A 21,740-nucleotide genomic window follows, 5' to 3' on the forward strand; every position below is an offset into this window, starting at 1 on the left:
TGGCCTTTAGTAGAAAGCCATTGTGTAAGTAAAACATTGGTCATAAGGAAAGGGATCAGCTTTGTGATTACTGTCGTATGTAACCAGAAAGTACAGTAGTACATTCAAAGCAGGAATGTCACCATGGCCTATCATAAAGACCTGGTTTTGTTAATGAAGTGCTGACTTAATTTCTTCATTATGACATGGGTGAAAACTGCCACATCTGGAGTAAATAATAATTATTAAAGAGTACAGAACCCAAGTCCTTCATTTCATGTAAGAAATGTTCATATGATTTTGGAGAATGAAATGCTTTGATCAAATGCATGATTCTATCCAGATTCTTTCAGTGTGCTGTGTTATCAATGCTCCCATGCACTTATGTGCATTAATCAAGTGTTGGGTAGAGGGAGAGAAAATTTAATCTTATTTTGCATGCAGTTATATCAAGACTCTTTTGTATTACCACTTTCAGGTGCATCAGCCAAAAGCTTCACACACAAAAAAGAATCTGGACAGAAATATATATCATCCAAGACCTGGGGGAAGGCAGTTTTATATATATTTGCATATATATAGGTGATGTAGGGAAGGGAGTGGATGCAAATGAAATGGAGGTAAAGGCAGCTGCAGCAAACTCTGCATGCTCCAGTTTCTATTGCTCTATTCTATTCTATTCTATTCTATTCTATTCTATTTTTATACATTATCCTAGTTGATTAGGATGGATGGTGCAGAGAAAACAAGTTTCCTCCTTAGCTTTAAAGGAGCAGTGGGTAGTCTACAACTTTTTGCCTTTACCTCTTCTGAAGTGGGCTGGACTTATATATTTGAAGCAGATGAGAGGCAGAGATTGCACATGTGAGAGTGGAGACTGAAAGCTCATGGAAAGGAAATTTATTTGTATATGCGGAAAGGAAAAGACTGATGCTCTGAATGTTATAGGGGAAGCAGCAATGGAATATCTGTTGGAGAAAGCAAATGCATTTCCTTCTCCTGAATTTCTAATGGATGCATGTGTTACTTTAAACCACAAGAGGGCAACACTTGCTTGTGGGCTTTGCTTCATCTAAGTTAACTCCACCCCTAAAATCTGAGCCTTTTTTTTTTGTTCTCTCCAGATGAGATGTCTCCTACTTTCTCTCATCTCCACTCATCCTGTAAATAGTTCTTGCATGAATAAAGCCTTTGAACTCCATAAACTGTAAGTGATTACTATAATCTAATTCAAGCTGCATGGTCTTATAACAATATCAGTTAAGGCACCCTTCCTCAGCTAGAAGCCCACCTGTTTTGGACTGCAGGTTCCACTTCACCCAGGCAGCATGGCCATGCCAGAATTTGTAAACCAAAACAGCTGGAGAACACCAGGTTAGGGGTGGTTGAGCTAAACAAAGTCTGAATCAGTCCAACTCCATTGCCATTGGCCCTCAGATTATACAAAGCCTTGAAACTGCTTGCAAGAAAAGGTCGTGTGCCTTAGTTTGCTCACCCTAACCAAGATAAATGTTCAGTATCTAGGCCCAAACTACACAGAGTGGAGTGGGATCATGCACACCAGCCATGCCTCCCACTTGCCAAGTAGTCAGTTTCATCCATGTGACAGGAAGCCCTGTGTGCACTTCTTTCTCACTGATATCAGGCACATGGCACAGGAGGGGCAGGTGATAGGTGTGCACTAGCATGCAAGGGACATGTCTGGCAGGCCTGATCATCATCCTCCATCAGGTTACATGCAAATGTAATGTATAATAACAAGGGAAATACCACATTCAGTTAAAGCCATCAGTAATTGAGATGGGAAGGTTGAAGATCATGGTTTTGTTTTGTTTTTTAGCCTTCTGGTGAGCATTATATGCATTTGTGTGTAACTTGTAGTTTGAGGCGTAGTTTCCTGAAGAAGGAAAAGCTTTGGTTTTCATTTTGTCTTAACAAAACACTTTAATCAAAAAACATTGCAAGTCATTTTATTAGCCTTGTTTCCTAGTTCCTAGTTCTTGTTTCCGCCGTCCAGCAGTTCACAAGAGTGAGCTAGCTAGCATTAAAACTCCAAAATATATTTTTTTATTGCCAAACATGTAATGCAACAGAATTTGATGTAGTGTAGTAAAATAAAGGCTGCACTCTCATAAATCTGTGACTGTGGGTTTACCAGGCGACTTGATTTCATGGGTTCAGTGATGTTGAGACCCACTTCCGAAGTCCAGTCAGGAAGGAAGTCTGCAGGGACACCCTTTCTGAGAGCGCAAGACTTTTTCATGTTATGTCTATTCTTTGGGAACAAGGGTCCGGATGTTTAGGGGACTGCTTTGAAAAGAAATATTATTTCAGACTGAGATTATTAGGGGAAAGAGAGGAAGAACTTCAACACTGTGTGCCAAGTTCAGTAGACCCTTTTGCCATGTAAATGTGCTTAGGTTTGTGATGTAAGGATGAAGACAGATGTCACATTTAAGACCTGTGCGAAGTGGAAGTATCATCATCAAACCACATTTGCTGCATTTCAGTATAGCTGTTTCCAGAATGGTGTGTTCAAACAACTTTCCCGTATTTAGAATTTTATGTCTGGCTTCACTCTAATGCAGACAAACCTAAATAGAAACCTTGAAGAAGACCACACAAGGAGCCCAGCATGCAGTATGTATTAGAAAATTCAAATCGTAGACCTGAAACATTGAATCTGAAGCATTGTTTCCTGGAAATGGTAGTCATTAACACCCCAGCACTAGACACAATGTGCAATGCATGCTTGGAGAAACATCTGTTTGCTAGCCTCTTTTCGGTGGGGGGGGGGGGGGGAGATTCAAAGCAAGGGCAGTAATATCATTGTCCATATGGCAGCTTCACCTCCCAACATATCCTTTCCATTTGTTGCTGTTACATTATTGTAACTTATTCTTCAATATTTAATGAACAGCATCTTGGCTTTTAAAAGATGAATAATTCAAAGGTATGGAGAGATGCTAAGAGCTTTGTTGGCCCTCTGAAAATGGCATATCCCTAATCACATTATATTTGCTTTGTTTCATTGATATTTTTTAACGTGTTGATAGGTGGGGAAATGTATAGAAAAGTGGAGCATAAGAGGAAGATCACTAGTTTTCTGTTGCTTTCCTGTTGATTTTTAAAAAGTTCCCTCAGGATGTTTTTGGACTACAAATCCCATAATCCCTGACCATTGAGGGTAAAGGAGCTGTACCCAACAACATCCAAGTGGGGAAACAAGCTGGAGTCTTATCCCTGGTTTCCTTGAAGTAAGCAGCATTGAACTCAATTGAACTTATTTCTTTTTATTATTATTCACATTTATTAATTTGATTTATATCCCATGCTTTCTCCTGAAGGAGTCCATGTACAGGATTGTGTTCTTAATGCATTCATGCATTTAACTTCACATCTGGCCTTTAGCCACATAAATTTTTAGCTTCTGAAAAGGGAACTACCTTTATAGTTTGTCCAGGGGAAGGTTTTTGTTAACCTTTTTCTTGAAAATTTCTTGAAAAATTCCACTTTCTGTCATTCATAGTGATAGATCAACAGGCATCCCACTGAATATTAATATCTCCCTTTCTCCCTCAATATTTGTGTCTCACTTTCCCTTTTGCATCCCCCCATTTCAGGCATTTCCATGCTTTCCTGAACGGATATGCCTGTGAAACATAAACTCTGCTTATGTTGATTGTGTATCTTATCTAGCACATGTTCCTCATGGCTGTAGTTGTAATGTTATAGAAACAGAATGCATTTGTTTTGAGAAAACGTATTGCCTGCAGTAAGTGAGCCTGCATTTATACTTAGTAATTTATTTAATTACTGTTACTAAAACTGGCGACATGTTTACTGCTCATTTTATCATTTGCTCTTTTTATCATTACCACTTGTTACGTAATGGAGAACTTATTTGTATCAGAAAAATCTGTGCAACTGCAAGGATCCATTTAAGAGGTTGGGGTAGTTCTTTTTTGTTTGTTTGTTTGTTTGGAGGCACCACTGGGATGGTTGGGGTAGTTCTAATCTTTAATAACAATTTTAAAAGTTAAGACTCCAATCCTATGCATGCTTCCCAGGGAGAAAGTAAATGGGGCTTAATTGTGAGTAGAATGCATTGCACATGTTTCTAATATGTATTTATGCATGTTATTGCTATTGTACATTTATGAAATACATTGTGAGCATCAAGGTTCTGTTGACTCAAATCTGTTCACCAAGAATACATGTATTCTGGCCTCCCTAGGGCAACAGGATCCCCAAATTCATTTCTTAAGAAATATGGGTAATCTGGTTTCCAGAATGGTTACCGTATGGAGACTCAGAGATTTTCTTACATGGTATATCAGGAAAACAGAAGAGATAACTTTCAGAAAATTAAGAAGGTGTTCCATCATTCATAGGCCTAGGTAAGGGGAATTCCACAGCGGAAGTGGGATAGCACACACAATTGCAAGCAATTTTGCAGTTATGTATGCAAGAATATGTGAATAGAACAACTGGAACCATTTTGTGATAGCCAGTGATACCATGCATATGTTAAAATATTTACATGAATAAAAGGGCATTGACCCACACTGTAGTTCTGTTAAATGGAGGGGGGGAATGCAGATAAGAGGCAGCTAGGACATTAAGCAAATTTTTTTTTTCTTTTTAAAAAATGAAACAAGTATTCAATGGCTACTACCTCAGCTCACTTTTGATTGTGGATTGTAATGCTAAACAGGATTCTTGGAGTGGGTCTCTGGAATTTCCCTTGTTAAACTTCATAATTTCTCCCATCCACTCTAAAAAAGCATTAATCTTTCCTAGCTGAAACAGGGAGCAAAAAATGGTGCACTACCCATTAAAAGTAATCCAACCCTCAGAGAGAAGAGATCTCGGTGACTCCATCTGTATAGCCTGAAAACAAAGCAGCACATCTAATGCATAGACCACCAAGATAATTCATTGCTCATATGGGAGCCACTATACCCATGCATTAAAAGGTAATTTCCTCCAACATGATGGAAATGTTTTCATAAGAATTGAGCAGATGTTCACAGATCAGGCAATTTTAATGTAAATGTAAAGCTGGGTTTGTTTGTTTGATTTGGTGGTGGTTGCTTTTTTTTAAAAGAATTTTTTATTATTTCATTTGGGTCACTTTATTAATACAAAATACCACAGGCACTCTGAAACAGCAAATGGAAAAAATTATTCCTTTTGCCCCCCAAGAATGAGGGGGATATGGCACTTAATGAAGTTAGAAGGAAGTGGCAATTTGATTCTCAATCTCAGAGGGCAGATATATACAACAAAAAGCATGTGTTTTACTTAGGGCCTTCCAGGACATATCCTTTATACTGTGTGCCTTACTATTTTGGGTGTATGTGCTGCCTATCCTGTCCCTCATTGCCAGGCAAAGAGCTTAAATGCCCAGCTCTGTTTCTGCCCAAGGTGTTAATGCATAGATCTAATTGGTACATAGAGAAGGCACAGGTTACAGAATGTGGAAGGTACATAAGAGGTATAGACACATGGCTATGCACAAGCAACGCTTTCCCTGAACCTTCCTTTTGAAGGGCAAGTGAACTAGGCAAGCAAAAGGCTTGCTATTTGGGACTTTTCCTCCTGTTTACTCCAAAGGCTTAAAAAAGTTGGCCAGGTATGGCAATGTGGGCTTGAGTGAGCACATCTTTGTTTGGGACTCTGTCATGCCATGTGATACCTAAAGTCTTCCAGATGCAGCACATGTGGAAGGCGTTGAGGCCTCGCTTCCATAAAGCAGTGTGCTGAACAGGCAAGCCTTGGTAGACCTTCATTCTTCCATACCCTTTTGGAGAGGCAAGCTAAAGCCATAGCTGCCTTTCTAATAATGCTTGTCTAGCTCAGCGTCAATGGAGAGGTTGCTGGTTATGGTGGAATCTAGGCAGACAAAATAGTCTACCACCTCAAGCATGTGGTCACCAGTGCTGATTCATTGAGTGCTGGTGACGTCCTGACCCAGGATGATGGCCTTCATCAGGCTGATGGTAACTCCCTGCAGGCTTGGGCAAAACAGTTGATGAGTCTCTGTAGATTTGGGCTGCACTGTCACGGCTGTGTCATCTGCAAACAACATCTCTCAGATAAGAAACCACCACAGTTTTGTCTTGGTGTGGGGACATGCCAAGTTGAACAGACGCCTGTCACTCCTCAAATGGAAGTACGGTGGTACCTCGAGCTACAAATGCCTCAGGTTACAAACGCTTCAGGTTACAAACTACGCTAACCTGGAAGAGTTACCTCGAGTTGAGAACTTTGCCCCAGGATGAGAACAGAAATTGTGTGCTGGTGGTGCAGCGGCAGCAAGAGGCCCCACTAGCAAAAGCACGCCTCTAGTTAAGAACAGTTTCAGGTTAAGAATGGACCTCCAGAACGAATTAAATTCGTAACTAGAGGTACCACTGAACACACTGTCTTCAGTTGAGCTGAAGGTATATGAGACCACTAGGGAGAAGAATATGCCAAATAGAGTTGGGGTGAGGACACAGACCTGTTTCACACCGCTCTTTATGGGGAAGGCGTCCGAGGATGAGCTATCTACTGGACAGTGCCGCACATGTTCTCATGCAAGAACACCGTCACATTGTGAAGCTTAGGGGCATCTCTGCTCTCAGCATTTCTCCTGCAGCTGGCACAGTGAGAAAATCATGTTGACGGTTGACTTCTAAAGCTACATTATGACTCTGGATAGACCCTGTCAGTGAGTACTCAGCAGGGGGGTTCCATGGTAGTTGTTATTGTCTTGGTGGTCACCTTTGTTCTTGCAGAGGGTCGAGCATGTCTTTTGGCATAGATCCTTTTTCCCAACACTGCAAGAGGAGGCCATGGAGGGGTGTTACAAAGATGTCTACAAATGAGACATGAAGGTTGGCAACATCAACCCCACCATATGGGAATCCCTTGCAGACAACCGCAGTGCTTGGAGACCGATGGGCAGGTCTTGCATCTATAGCAGTGACCAAAGGAGGAATGCCTGCTAGGAGGACTGCAGACAGAAGAAATGCCATGGTGCTTCTGCAGCAACACAGCTGGATGCCTTCATCTGCCCCAGCTGCAACAAAACATGTCTCTACTTTTTGGACTCTACAGCCACAGCAGGCACTGTAACCTTCCAACAGTTGGACTTCACCCACAAAGTATGCCACAAAGGCACACTTCTCTACTGTCTCCCAAGGTAGACGGATGCCAACAACAGCTGAGTTGGTTCATAAGAAAGATCAAATTGCTATTGAAGACACAGCATCAGGTTGGCCAGTTAACAACCCTTGCAGCTATTTTGCAGAATAGCCTATAAATAGCTTTGTGGTTGTTCTGCATGATAAAGCCTCTGATCGGTCCCAAAATATGTAATGATACCGATAGTATTATGTGTGTTGACTAACACAATACACATCTTTGGTTTTACTGAATGTATTTATTTATGCTCTATACAGGGAAGATTTCATTAAGATCAGTTTGTTCCTCAGTAGGCATTTGAGGACAGTCACTGGCACCCTGACAACAAAAGCCTGTCATATGATTCAGAATTTCTTCATTCCACAAGAGGTCAGATAAACAGAGCCTCCCCAGCTCTCCCAAGGGAACATCTAAAGCATCTCCAAGTCACAACAAACTATGGGTGTTCCTGTACACAATCAAGAGATGTGCAAATAACATTGAGGTCAGCTCATGTTTTAAAAATTCATTCTTAGAGATGCACAATGGAGAAATGCTTTATTAATCTGCGGTTGTATTATTTTCCAACCATGGAAAATATCAAAATCTATCAAAATTGTACAAATGTTAACACAGTGACATATTCCTTAACTATAGCCTGATAAGATCCTGAATGTGTTATAATGTTTCTGCTGAAACCTGAGTCATGATCTTTTGGGGTTTTTGGGGGGGTTTTGCTCAACAATTCTCATGGTAGAAAATGGAAGGTGGAGAATTTTTCAGGATCAAGTGCACATTAGGCATTATGGGATTCTTTCTTCAGCTGGTGCTTAAAACAAAAACAAAAAAATGTAGCCGCTTGAGGGAGATGGAAAACAGGGAGAGACTGCTAAGTCCCCTCCCTTTCTATTTTGCAAGCAAAAACCCAGCCTCCTCAAGCTGATGTTTCTCCCACAATAAAAGGGAACTTACAGGAAATGTGTGCAGACAAAAGCAACACTCTGTTCTTTGGTTAGGCTTTCTTCGCTTCGCTGAATTCTAGCTCCATAACTATTTTCAAGTTTTGCAAGTTTGTATTCATTAGAAATTACCTGTTTAATAGGAACGTGTTATGTACTGAGTTGAATAGGATCAAAAAGGCAGCAGTCTGATTGGTCCTAGAACAATAGGATTCAGAATGCAGCAGTCTGATTGGTCCTAGAACAATAGGGTCCAGAATGCAGCAGTCTGATTGGTCTACAGGAGCCACCCAAACCAGCTCCAGGTGGAAGTGACTCCGCAATCAGATTGGCCTACAGGTGAATCCTGGAATTAGCCAATCAACGTGGGGCCCATTGTGTAAATAATGTATATAAAGCAGACATTCTGGGGGAACTTCCATTCCTCCTCACCACAATGAGCTGAATAAAGAGCATGAAATCCACTCTCGACTCCGAGTATATTTCAGAACGTGTCTACTTAATAGTTACTCATTCTGACTTTTGGTCCACAGCAGCAGATACTGCCCTCCCGAAGTTTTGGATGAAAGCTTCCATAACTCCTAAACAGGTGGCCTTGGTAGCTGGGGTTGATGGAAGTTGTAGTCCAAAACATCTGAAGGGCACCAAGTTGGGGGAGGTTATTCTAGAGAAACTGGCTATGAATTTACTTTCTGTACACTGTAGTCCCTCTGAACTCTATAAAGTTCAGTGGTATTAACAGATACCCTTTTAAGGTTAGACCCAACAGTTTTCTACCCCTAACATAGAGCCCCAACCTCTGGTCTCCTCTCTTCTAAATTTGGAAGTGATAATTATTTTGCAAAATTTGCTATTAGAATTGCACGTGCTCTTCCCCTGGTATGGCCTGAATAAAGACTTACTGTAGATTTCTCTTCAGACTCTGTGGCTACTTGTGTTAAGTGGCTTCTCTGAAATAAGATTTTCTTCTTCTGCGAGATCCAGTTCAGAGCATATGGTTCCACAATTAATGTTTAGCAACAAACACCAATCTGAACTGGCCTGCTTCACAGATTTTTATCTTCAAATTTGGATCACTCAGTACCTTCAAAGCTCTCCCAACATATGGACAGTCTTGATTTTAACTTAGATGCTGTTTTGCTTTGGGAAGTTTTCAGTCGATTTGAAAAGCCACCAGACAATCTCATGTCTTATGTTCAGAAATAATTTAGCACCTGAGGTATTTTGCATGTCAAAAAACTTTTACTTATTCATTGAATTTTATTTCTGCATTTTCTAATTTTCTGTATTTAACTATGTGTGTTTAAGGCTATTTTGAAACTATTTTGTGTTTTTAAACTATGACAGCCTTGGAGATTTGTTCTCTACAAACTTGTTTGGAACAAGTTCTGCCTTACTGGCAGTGCTAATTTAATTCACATAATGTAATTGCTTAATATTTAATAGCTTTCTTCCCTGAAATTCTCTGTCATGATATACATTTGCTTGTCCTTTATTAAAAGAATTTAGAGGTTTATTTATGGTTTAGAATTTTCTTCCCATGTCCTCCAAAATATTTCTCAAAAGCACCTGTAGCATTTTGGTCATCTTATACGAAATGCAGTACTAAAAGGATAGTATTACAGCGATACTTCAAGTTACAGATGCTTCAGGTTACAGACGCCGCTAACCCAGAAATAGTTCCTCGGGTTAAGAACTTTGCTTCAGAATGAGAACAGAAATCGTGCTCTGGTGGCGCAGCGGCAGCAGGAGACCCCATTAGCTAAAGTGGTACCTCAGGTTAAGAACAGTTTCAGGTTAAGAACGGAACTCCAGAACAAATTTTGTTTTTTGTTTTTTTTTAAAAAAAATATTTATTGCTTTTAATAGTTACAAAAAAGTAGAAAAAAAGAGAAAAAAGAAAAAAAGAAAAAAAAGAAAAAAACAGTACAATATATAAACACTACAAACCCACCCTAAACCCATTAAGCTAAACACATGAACAAAGCAAGACAAAAACAATTTAAAAAACATCCCTCCTTTTCCATACTCTGTCCTTCATTCCCTTGTTTCCTCGACTTCCTCACACCTCCCTTCTTGTATCCCACTTCTAGTACTTGTTTCAGCAAATCCTTTCCATCTTTCTCTATTTTCTGTCATATTATGAATAACATATTCTTTAACCTTATTTCCCCTTAACGGTTGGTTATTTATATACACCCAACTTCTTATAGCATTTCTGCTAAATCCATAAAATATCATTCCACCATTTTTCTGACAGTCATCACTTTAACAAAATTTCTAAATAAACACTTTAAATTTTCCATTAATCTTCCACTATCTCCTCTCCCTGGCTTCGGATTCTGCCAGTCCTTTCCGTCAGTTCCATATAATCCATCAACCTGGTGCCCTTATATCCGAGGCTCTTAAATCTCTTCCAAGTCCCTTCTGCAGGTCTTCTTCATATTCTTTGATGCTCAGGAGCAAATCTCGGGAAAAATCCAGCCTAGCAATACTTTTGTTCCTTCTGGACAATTCAGCCAAATTTCCGAAGTTAAAAGTAAAGTCCATAGACTGTTTCAGAACGTATTTCAGGATTCCTCCAATTCTAGTGACCCCCAAAACTTCAAGCTCCTCCAAGCCCAGGTCCATGTCCCAAAAGTCAGTCAATCCCTGGATAGAGGGTTCTTTCCAACCTTCCTTCTTCAATCCAAGCCGGGATCCTAGCCTCAAAATTTGACTTTTGCTAGATTCAGTCATGAAAGACCTCAATTTATAATCCTCAATCTGCTTCTGAGAAATTAAGGATCCCGCTTGTACTACTTTTGGTTTCACATCGTCAGCTTTCTCCTTTTTCTCCACCATTTTCACATCATCAGCTTTCTCCTTTTCCTCCACCATTTGTCTAACCAAGGTATGTTCCTGTACCAAATCCTGAGTTTTTTCTGTATTGACACTCACTTTTTGATTCAAATTAATCACGTTCTGTTCCAAATTGTCAATTTTAGAGATCATGTCACCTGTCTTTTTATGGAGCTGTTCCAACGAGTAGCTTATCTTGTATAATACAGTCACAATGGCTTCTCCTATCAACATTTTGAGTGATCCAAGGTCAGACTCCAATTTTCAGAATCTTATCTTGCAGCTGGAGCTCTCCCTGTTGCACTCCTGTAACAGTTTCACATGCTCCCTCTAGAGGGAAACAGTCTCCATTTGTATCAATTCTTTCAAGCACGACTCAAGCAAGTAACAAGAGTTTCAATTTTCAGTTACTTTTTCCTCCATTTTTAAACACAGAAGAGGACAATGGAAACAGCGCCTTTCTTATTTTAGCTAGCTGTCAAATCCGTTCTGTCAATAAACATTCCCCGAACGTCATCTGGCAGCCCTTTTCCAGGTTCCGAGCAGTGGCAATTTAATTTTGACTCTCTTCTGCAGGCGCACTAAATCCAAAACTTCCCCTCTCTTCTGCTTCCAAGAGGGGTTGTGTATTTTTGTCTGGTGGGAATTTAATCCTTTATCAAAAGCTTTCAAAGACTTTAGCTTGTAACGTCTTTGCTTCAATCTATTTACAAAACGGGAGGCGGACTTCCTGTTTAGAACCTTCCCGCTTCAGCGCCAAATTAAAGTGTTTCAAGATCCAATTCTCCGTTCTACTCACGGGTAGTCGTTTAAAATCCAATTGTCCACAGGAAAAAGTCAGCGCTCTCCGGCAACAGCAATGCGGCTTCACTCCGTGAAAGAAGCGGTTGATTCAAAGCACCGCGCCGCTCACCCCACGTCGCTCCGGATCCCCAAAACAGGGTTTCCCCGCGAGTAGGGGAGGCGCAAAGGTGCCAGCCGAATCCCAGGTTCACAGGCTTCTCCCGCCTGTGATTTCTATGGGTCTCCGCCTTCACTGTGGCAGTCAGACCCTGCTTTTCACGGAGCAAATTCCTCCCGATCGGAGGAATTCAGCCATTGCTGGAGGTGCCTTCCCGGAAGTCCCAGAACAAATTTTGTTCTTAACCCGAGGTACCACTGTATATCCATGTCGCAGTGTGTTTTAGATTACATAATTCTAAACAAATGTAATTTAGATATAAGTCCAATATCACCTGTATATGAGATCTCATGTTCTGCAGATGTACTGCAGACTTCTGATACATTCCATGTGCAATGGTCGTTACACTTTGACACACAAAGCTCAATAGCTGCTTTGTACATGCTGGAACTATTGGATGTTTTCAGTGCCTTTTGGGGTCAGGGAGAGAAGCCCCCAAATTTGTTGTTTTTTGTTTTTTGAAAAATAAGAGATCGTGGTGCAGCTGAGCTAACCAGCATGGAGAATTAATTATACAATGAAACTTTCTTTTTTTTTATAATTTTTTATTAAGGTTTTAAACAAAGAAAAAAGAAAAACAACACACACAAAAAACAATACAAAACTTAACAATAAAAACACAAAACATAACAATTAAAAACAAACTCTCTTTTCCATTTCCAATTTTAAATTACTTATTTTCTGGACTTCCTCATACCTCCCTCTTTTGTATTCCAATCCACATTATTTGTCCAGCAGTTTCTTTTCCACTTTTTTAATCCCAATCTTTAATTTAATAAAATGTTAAAATATATAACTTCAACTTTTTTAAACCTAATCCTTGATCTTAATGTCATATAGCTTTAAATTTTTCCCTTTTATTATCAAATTTCCATTTCTTTAAACATCTTTAATCTTGATCTTTAATCTTAATCTATCCTTAACTTTAACCTGTACAGCTGGAAACCACTTATTTTCAATCCAACATCACTCTAACATTCCTTAATTTTGCAGTGTTTCTGAAGATAGTCTTTGAATTTCTTCCAAATTATACAATGAAACTTTCCACCCAACATGATATGATTCCAGTTTGTTATCTGGACATGGATAATAGATGGAGGGTGGGCGGGTGGGTATGTGTATTCTTAGGTAGTGAGACTGCAGACTTTGTACTTCTTAATCACTTCCTTCTTTTTAAAAAGTTGTAAAATTTAAAGTTTAATGTTCCCGGAAAATTCTAATAATAGAAATTACCGTAACATGCAGTACCTTCACTTAATGTGCTAATTTTCTAAGCAATGCCATTTTTTGTCCTATTCCATTAAGTTGCTTCCTTTACTTATAACTGATTTAAGACAACAGTTCTCCGCTTTGCAAGATCACCTGCAACATGGTTGGTCACCATTCATTTCACCTCTCATCCTTTCTCTTTCCTTCCCCCTCTCTTTCCCTTTTATTCTCTCAAAAAATGCCAAAGGGTAGGAAAATGCAACCCTACCAAGGCTTGGTTTCCTTTGGAAGGATACTTGCTCACATTTTGTAATACTTATGTTTATTACAAATATACAGCTTGACCTTAGAGAGGGGTTCAGCATTAAACACCCCAGCAACTTCCCCAGTTCACTGCAGCCACAGGGAGAACTGTTAACAACTTCAGAACCCCAACAATCCCACCTCAGTCTGCCAGTCTGTTCTTTTCATTTTCTGCTTCCACAGAGACCTGGGTTACCACATTCCTTAGCTGGGAGGGGGCAGAAGAGACATACAGTGGTACCTCGGTTTAAGAACAGCCCTGTTTATGAACTATTTGGTTTACGAACTCTGCAAAACCAGAAGTAGTGTCCCAATTTGCGAACTTTACCTCAGTCTAAGAATGGAAGCCAAACGGTGGAAGGGCACCAGCGGCGGGAGGCCTCATTAGGGAAAGTGCGCCTGAAGAATGGACTTCCAGGATGGATTAAGTTCATAAACCGAGGTACCACTGTATCTCTTTCCGGAAGAGTCTCTTTGCTCATTCCCTAGACATTGTGAGCCAGCTATTGAAAAACATTGGCCACCAGCAAGTCCAAAGCTTTGCCCACGTATGCCTTAGGCAACAGATAGAAAACCCATTCTCAGAAAGAGAAGAAACCCAAGGGAGCAATTCACACCATTCCACCTCAGTGTGCAGGATTATAGACAGAATGCTCAAGAATTTCGAAGTCCTATAAATGTGGCAGACATCATGGTTGTCCAACAGAGAACCTTTAGCAGTGGAAGCTGACCCATTAGGGCAAATAAGTCCCTGTCCCACCAACATCAGTCTTCCCTCAGCCAGGCCCCACCTACCTGCCTTTTTACTTATGGGTCCAAGAGGTGACACAGCCTGTCAGCTTCCTTCTCCTTGGTCTCCTTGTTTAAAAAACTCTTCAGACTAATCATGAAAGTCTAAACAGAAGCCAACACACCTGGGATGTTGGGGGTTGTGGTTCTGTGTGCACTCTGTCAACACCCTTGGTTTTAGCATTGGTATGTTAATGTTATTGCCTGAAAACACCTTAGAGCCACAGGCTAAAGGAGAGCCACAGGCAATGCAAGCTTGTTTGTTATCATCCTCCTTGCCTTGGGCATCAAGTTATTCAGGGCGGCTGATTTTGCCTGCTATAAAACTCCCCACCAGTAGGCAGTCATTCTGATGGGTAGCAGGCTGTGGGTAGAGATGGGGGGGGGGATTTAATTCAGTTGGCATTTATAGGCAACTCTACCTAATTTGTGCTTTCCGAAACAATCTGAGAGCCAAAACAAAGGCATCCTTCAAAATTCACACCTCTCATTTTTTCAGTGCACTTTTCCAGCCAGGTAAAGTTTAAGGAAATGCATATGTCACGTTAAACATGCATAAAAATAAATGTATTGGTGAAAATAATATACAAAAATGCATTCTATTAGGAGTAAATACTTTGCCAAAAGTGTGTAGATTGGGCAAAATTGCATATAAACTTATGTATATTAGGAGAAACCTATGTGTATTAGGACAGAAGCAACATTGGGGTTCATTGGGCATTCATTTAAAACTCTTGCCTTAATTTTTATCGTGAAAGAGAAGCAAAATAAACCCTTCTGTATAAAATATGAAAGTATGTATAGGAATTATTATTATTTATTATTCTGTCAGTGCATCAAAATATAATCCTTTGAAAATGTAATAACTCTTTATCCAGCACTTGGCCATTACTGAGCAACTCCCAAAGAGGCCTTTCCTTCTCCAGGCTGAAGTTCCCCCAGCTTGTCCTTAATATTATCTGAGGCTTTAATGGAAGCAAAGAAATCATAAAAAGTCATCATGTACCTTGGCAATTAATATTTAATGTGCTTAGTAAAATACATTTCCTGGCAAATGCCTCCTGCAGAGATGGTTTCCCAAACCCTGGGGAATTAGTTCTGCTTTCCTTGTAGTCCGTGGTTAAATCTCTTTTCCAGAATGAGCCACTAGAACAAAGAAAAAAAGTTTAAACATGTACTACTAAATTAAATCAAGAGAAAGAAAGAAAAATATATATCGGAAGAAACATGAATAACATTGGTTAAGAAGGAGAAACCTTCCTGTGTTTCAAGCAAGAAAGAAAAGATGGACAGGAAAGGTGCCCTTACTGACAATTTTAAGAAAATTATTAATAGTGCTACCAAACTTGGAACACTGTGTACAGCAGGAGTGGACAGAAGAAAGATTGGGATCTAATAGAGGATCTTTGAGGGATTTACAGTAGATCGGCAAGGGGGTTCTGACACCCTGTTGCTTAACAATAGTCAACAACATGACTTTTCCCACTTAACAAATTAAGTTGGTGAAGCAAAGAAAGCTCACCAGGAATGGACTTCCATGCAAACAGGTAGTGAGTTAGGTTCAACTCTTGCACTGAAAATGAATTCCTAGGCTCAGAATGTGCTCAGAGGTACCCTGATCTTTTTATTCATTTGCTACTGAGTCACCTTTATTTGATATTTATAATGTTTAATCCGGATAGACTATAATCAGTGCCTTTTTCTGGAGGTACGCAAGGGTAAGCAGTATCAGGACCTTTTTTCCAAATGTTAAAAATGTGGCACTTAGTGTAACAACTTCATGTGAGTATTGGCCCCTTTTTTCTATTAAAAAAAAAAGAGCACCGACTATAATTAATTATTGTCTGCCCCCTATTGCTTGGTTTTGCACATTTTTTTTAGTCTTGGCTTGGAGTTTTCCTTTGTTCCTTGGTTGCTGTGTAATACTGAGCAGTTTGTTCCTTGCTTACTGAGCACAGAGGCTGAAAAATAGGCATAGCAGAGCTGGTATTGCCATAAGAAGAAGTCATTGCTTGTGGAAAGAGAAAATCCTGCACACATCTACCCACATGCGCTTCAAGTTTACCCCCCGCCCACCCGCACATCATAGAAGAGCCAGATTCTGCTCGCAGGCTGCCAGCTGCCTATATTTGGTTGGTATGAAACCAAGAATTATGGGTGGAAAATAGTCAAATTGCCATCAAAATGCCCTCAGGAAACCAACTGCATGGACCAAATATTCATGCTTTTCAGACCTCAACCAAACATGCATTTTGTGCCAGACAGGGAATCTAGGAAGGAAGCAAAGGCAGCCTTTTGCATCCAGCTGGCAGAAAACGCAGTGCCAGTTGAAAGTGTATACTTGCAGGATTTAGCATTGAAATAACCACAGGCAAGCTGTTATGACAAACATTTTATATCAAAATCTGGCACCAAAAGAAAGCAAATGTATAAAAGAGCTACAGTAAAATCCTATACATGTCTACTTGGAAACCCCACTGAATTTAGTCAGACTTACTATCAAAGTGTGTCTAGAACAGTATAATTTATTCAGTAGTATGTTGGAGTAGCTGTTTGCAGCATGGATTCTGAAGGACAGTTGCAGAGCACATGCTTGGCTTCTAGAAGGTTTCAGCCATAATCTTCAATGTCTCTAATTTAAGCATGGCTGGGGAACCTATGACTCTCCAATTATTGATGGACTACAGTTCCCATAACCTCTGGCCATTTGCGAGGTTGATTGGGCTTAATGGGAGTTGTAGTCCAACAGCATTTTGGAGGTCCACGTATAGGAATGCCTCCGGCCTGACCCTGAAAAGTTGCCATCAGAGCATGGTTCACAATAACGCAGCTTCATCTGTTCAATGTAAGATGCAATACAACAGTAGTAGTAGCAAAACTTCACTGCTTGAGTTACAACTTTCAGCCTCTTGAAAACTGATAGCTCTGATATTTTCATATCACATTGTGAGCAAGTATGTACTCTTTGCCCATGGTAATGCTCAACAACAAAATATTTGAATTAAAGATTTGAATGCTGCTTCAGATCTAGCAGGGGATCTACTAGAAAAAAGGCAGAAACTATTCTTGCTGCTACTTCCTTCTCTCTGTAGCCCTCTGAAAAGCTTCTTTTGAGAGTTGGAGACCTTTTAAAACAGTAAAGGATCTGATGTGAGATGCTGCAGGCAAATGGGGGAATCCTTTAAAATCACCTCCTTTCCTTTCTCCAGCAGGAACCTCCACTGGATCTCAGTTCCTTCTGCAACAGGGGGGCATAGTCTGAAACCAGCCCCTAGTGTTTGAATTTGTAGTTGCCTGGCAAGCAGTAAATATCAATGCCGTAGTCCCAAGTCTGTCACAGATATTTTCCCCATATCACATTAGTCAGCCTCGCCCAAATTACTGTGGGCTTGAAATTCCTTGAGAGTGCACAAAGGTCATGGCTACTTGCTCCAGTTCCTCCGTTTCTTGTCCCAGCTTCCTTACTTTGCAGCTGTTAAGGCCTTCTCAAGTTTTCTCCCAACTTCACAGATGCCAGTTCTTGACATATATTAATAGATGCAGTGAGTGGGAGGAAAATAAGGACAACACCAACATACTTTGCATTGGTTTCTGCTTCTTTATTGCCCCACCCCATAGCTGCCTTCCATATATTGATTTAGCTCTGGTGGTTACGTTTCCACTGTATTTTTTCACTCAGCTTACCAGTGTCTTGGCAAACTGTCCATGTTCTTAACCCATTTGCCCAGGTGAAGCTCTCCAATATGCTCATGGAACCAGTGAAAACAGAGGCAAACTCAGAGTCTTTAATGTCAGAGAAAAGTTGCTCCTCATGTTCACATTCAACAAAGCTAGCCATCATACAAAAAAATTGAGGGCTAAGAATACTTCTGTGGTTGTGTTACGACACAAAAATGAATGCAAGAATCTAGACAAAAGTACTCACAGAGTATTTTTGTGTAAAATGAACAACATAACCTTCAGAGCCTTCCAATAATTTTCATGCATCTAGGAGTCACTTTTAGCCACAATTTCTAGAGGGATAGCCATGCTAGTTTGTTGTGCCCAAACAACCTGTGCTTGTTTTTCATACATTTCAGCTTGACCACAATTGTCAGAGACCACTTTTTGTTTTGCATTTCCATCTGACCTCATCATTTCCTTTTCTCTCTCTTTCCACCCAAATATATATGTATGTGCGCCTAAGTAAACAGTATATTTGTGTGTATGTGTTTGTGCATGCTCATCTGTATCTATCAACTGAAGATAATGCATCTGATGAAGTGGACTGTAGTTCCCAAAGCTCCTTTTATGAATTGCTTAGCAATCGTTTACATGCATAAGCTGTATAAATAAATAAAAGCTTATGCCATAATAAATTTGTCAGTCCTGAAGGTACCACAGGACTCTTTGTTATTCTCAGCTGCTTATCTCATAGCCCAGTTAGCTGCATGGAGCATGCCATTCTACATCTGGAAATACATTTATCTTTTGGAGATAGTCTGTTAACACCCTTTAAAGTTCTCCTAGGATCTTCCTAGGAACTCTTCCAACTTTTGTGTCATAAACTTTCTGTCTCTATGGACTCTGACTCAGTAATCAAGTTTTGAATATATACGTCTCATGGTGGAAATTTCTATTTTGCAATGGAAAAATACTAATGATTATAATGGGGTCATTCTGAATGTTATGGGTGTTCACATAAAGAGCAGAAAGGGGTAAAGAGGAAAAGAAAAGAAAGGAAAGGAAAGGAGAGAGAGAGAGAGAGAGAGAGAGAGAGAGAGAGAGAGAGAGATTGGTTATTTCAACACTTCCTGTATTTATTTTATTTTACACAATTATATGTGGGTCACATATGCTAGCAAATATTATTTGACAGCTCTTGAGTCCTTTAGAAGTACTTGTGGGCTTAGCTTTTAGAAATTTTTTTAACTGAAAGAGAAAACAAAAGTGGGTATCACAAATATAGCCTCTTTCAGCCAGAGTTGCAAATACAGTGCAATTTCACTTATCTAGATATCCTGAAGGAAATCTATAGTATCCAGTTGGCCAGATGTATGACTTAACAAAAGCTGTAAGTACAAAGTACAAAGTATTATATGGAGACGTGGGGTGTCAGGGCTTCTTCTTTGGTCCCTGCCCTGCACTCAGCTCTCACCTGTGGCTCGTAGAAGCTGTCAGCAGGCGACAGTGGCCACACTCCAGGAACGGCTTTGACTGGCCAGTTAAACCAGGTGAAGGTAGCCAATGGGTCTCAAACCCTCAGTGAGTTAGGGACTTCCCTGCTTGTGAAGACAGGCTCCAGCAGATTGAGCAGACAAGACCAATGGTGGGTTAAGAAGGCAGTTTATGCACGTGCTGTAGAGGGAAGTGAGGGGCAGATAGGGCTTGTCGACCTGGAATGGTAGCCCATCTAGGAAAAGGAAAACTCTGATCCTAACCTCTGCTAACTTGCAGGATATCTTTAGGAGAAAAATGGTTAAGGAGTAAACCCTACACAAATCCAGAGTAGATTCCCTAAGACAGTTGTACTCTTACTTCTGGCAACTCCTGCAGCCAAGCTGGTGCCAATCATACTGCTCTGCTTTCCTTTGGACTACATCAGTGAGGCCCAGAGGGGGGTGTTGCCATGGACCTCCATACACACTGCTTAGGCTTGTTCCCCAAGGAGGTCACTTTGGTGCTGCTAATGTAACAGTTTGACTTCACTCCTGGAGGTGCACTCTCTCGAGACAGATGGGTGCCAACAATATGGAGATGTAATTATTATGTTATGAGTATGGAGAGCCAAGTTTTAGATCAGTGGCAGCTAGTGCTCATTGGAGTTGATAAGGCAAAAAGCAGAGAAGCCAAATGAAGGTAGGGCCAGAATCAATGAGAGGCAGAACTAACTAATTTTAGTTTTGTCCCCATCCTCCTCCCTCCTGAGTTCTACAACAGCAAAACTGAGGCTACGGAAGAGGAACCTGGTAACCATGGACTGACTGTAAGCAAGAATGCAGGCCAATCGGGGCTGGCTGAGGGCAGACTAAGGTTAGTGAGGCAGTGCCCCTAATATACCAGCCTCAGCTGCTCCAACTCCCTGTTTTTTACTTCCTCAGAGCATTAATTTAATGCAGTGAGATACTTCTCATATTTGGGATCACTGAAACACAAAAATTGTCCCTCAGTTCATAAGAGATCCAGACTAGGCACTCTTGCTTTGTAAATGTAAAACACATTGGTGGGCCTCGGGGATTCTAGTTTGTTTGTTTTTAAGTAGACCATGGAAGACTATAGGCAGCCCACCCTTGAAGTATATGGTGTGGCAGACATGGCAGCAGCTGTTCCCAGACAGATGCCTGCCACATCAAGTATTTCAACTCTGACAGGCAAGGCTACGGGGATTTGGGTGGGGAGATGCTGCACATCTGTTTTGTTGACTCAGGCAAAAGTCTGCTGACATTAAAGCTATTAGCAATCCTTTCTAACATGACCAGGACTTGGGTCTGGGCCACCTCTGATATGTCATCCTCCAGTTCTGAATCTGCACTACATTTTCCACACTGAGAATTAGATTACTGGAGCTGGAATTAGAATCAGGTTGTGCCATCTGCATTGAATTCCTTCATTTCACCAAAGACCACTTCCTTTAACAATTTGTTCTGTAAGGAGGAAGGGAAACTGGAGCCACGCCACTGATTATGTTCTTCCCCAAATACACAGCTTGTAATTAGATCATCTGTTGTGGAAGAGGTGCCAAAAACAAATTCCAGTCTTATCTCTCTTTCTTCCCTCCTGCTTTTAAGAACAATAAATCTGATGGTTACCTACTCAAGTGTGCCCCATTTGCCCTGATTCAGCAAGGGCTTCAACATATCTATTCTCTGCAGATTTAATATACAAAACTGTGTTGTAAATCTGGTTCCTGGGGCTGGCTTCTGGCATCTAGCACACTCAAGACCGTGTGCACATTTCCTGATACTGAATTGGCAGCCATGGGTGACGCCAGGCAGATGCCAGGCATGGTCAGCTTTGATGGCACTAATCCAGGCCTCCCTCCCTCTTTCCTCCCTCTCCTCATGAGTACTTCCTACACTTCCAAATGCAAGACTGGCCTTGTGTGGGAGCTGAATATGGAGTTAGATTTTACATGTTGTGTAAGTTGTCTTACAGGAACTCTGTTTCTTAAGAATTCACTTCTTCCCACAAAGTTTTATTCTCCTCTTAGGGCCATTCGATTGACCAACCTGAGAGTGGGGAAGTTGTCCCAACTTAAATCCACTTTGCAATCCTCTGCGCTTCTAACACTGCCACCATCTCCTCAAGGGATGGGACATGCCAGAGAGTGTGTCACTCCAAATATGTAACACTTGAAGTAACACTTGAGGCCTAAGAAACTTGGTCCTATATTCATCTTTGTGACCTGAGCCAACTAAGAAAAGGCAAGATAGAAAAGATTTGTTGAACTAGGACCACATTTTTATTATTACAAACTGTTGCAGGGGGGAAATGAGCAATGTGGGAAGCTATTCAAGTAAAATGACATAGTAAAACTGTCCAGGGTA

The 21,740-nt window shown here is 40.6% G+C and overlaps 1 protein-coding gene across 1 annotated transcript in view; it reads left to right on the forward strand.

The window, feature by feature from the left end:
• Positions 1–21,740, forward strand: part of LOC308481103 (uncharacterized protein) — a 358,919-nt gene that overhangs the window by 44,594 nt on the left and 292,585 nt on the right. The window lies entirely within an intron of this gene.

Source organism: Podarcis pityusensis, assembly GCF_964106645.2.
Source record: "Podarcis pityusensis genome assembly, chromosome: 7".
Taxonomy (NCBI): Eukaryota; Metazoa; Chordata; class Lepidosauria; order Squamata; family Lacertidae; genus Podarcis; species Podarcis pityusensis.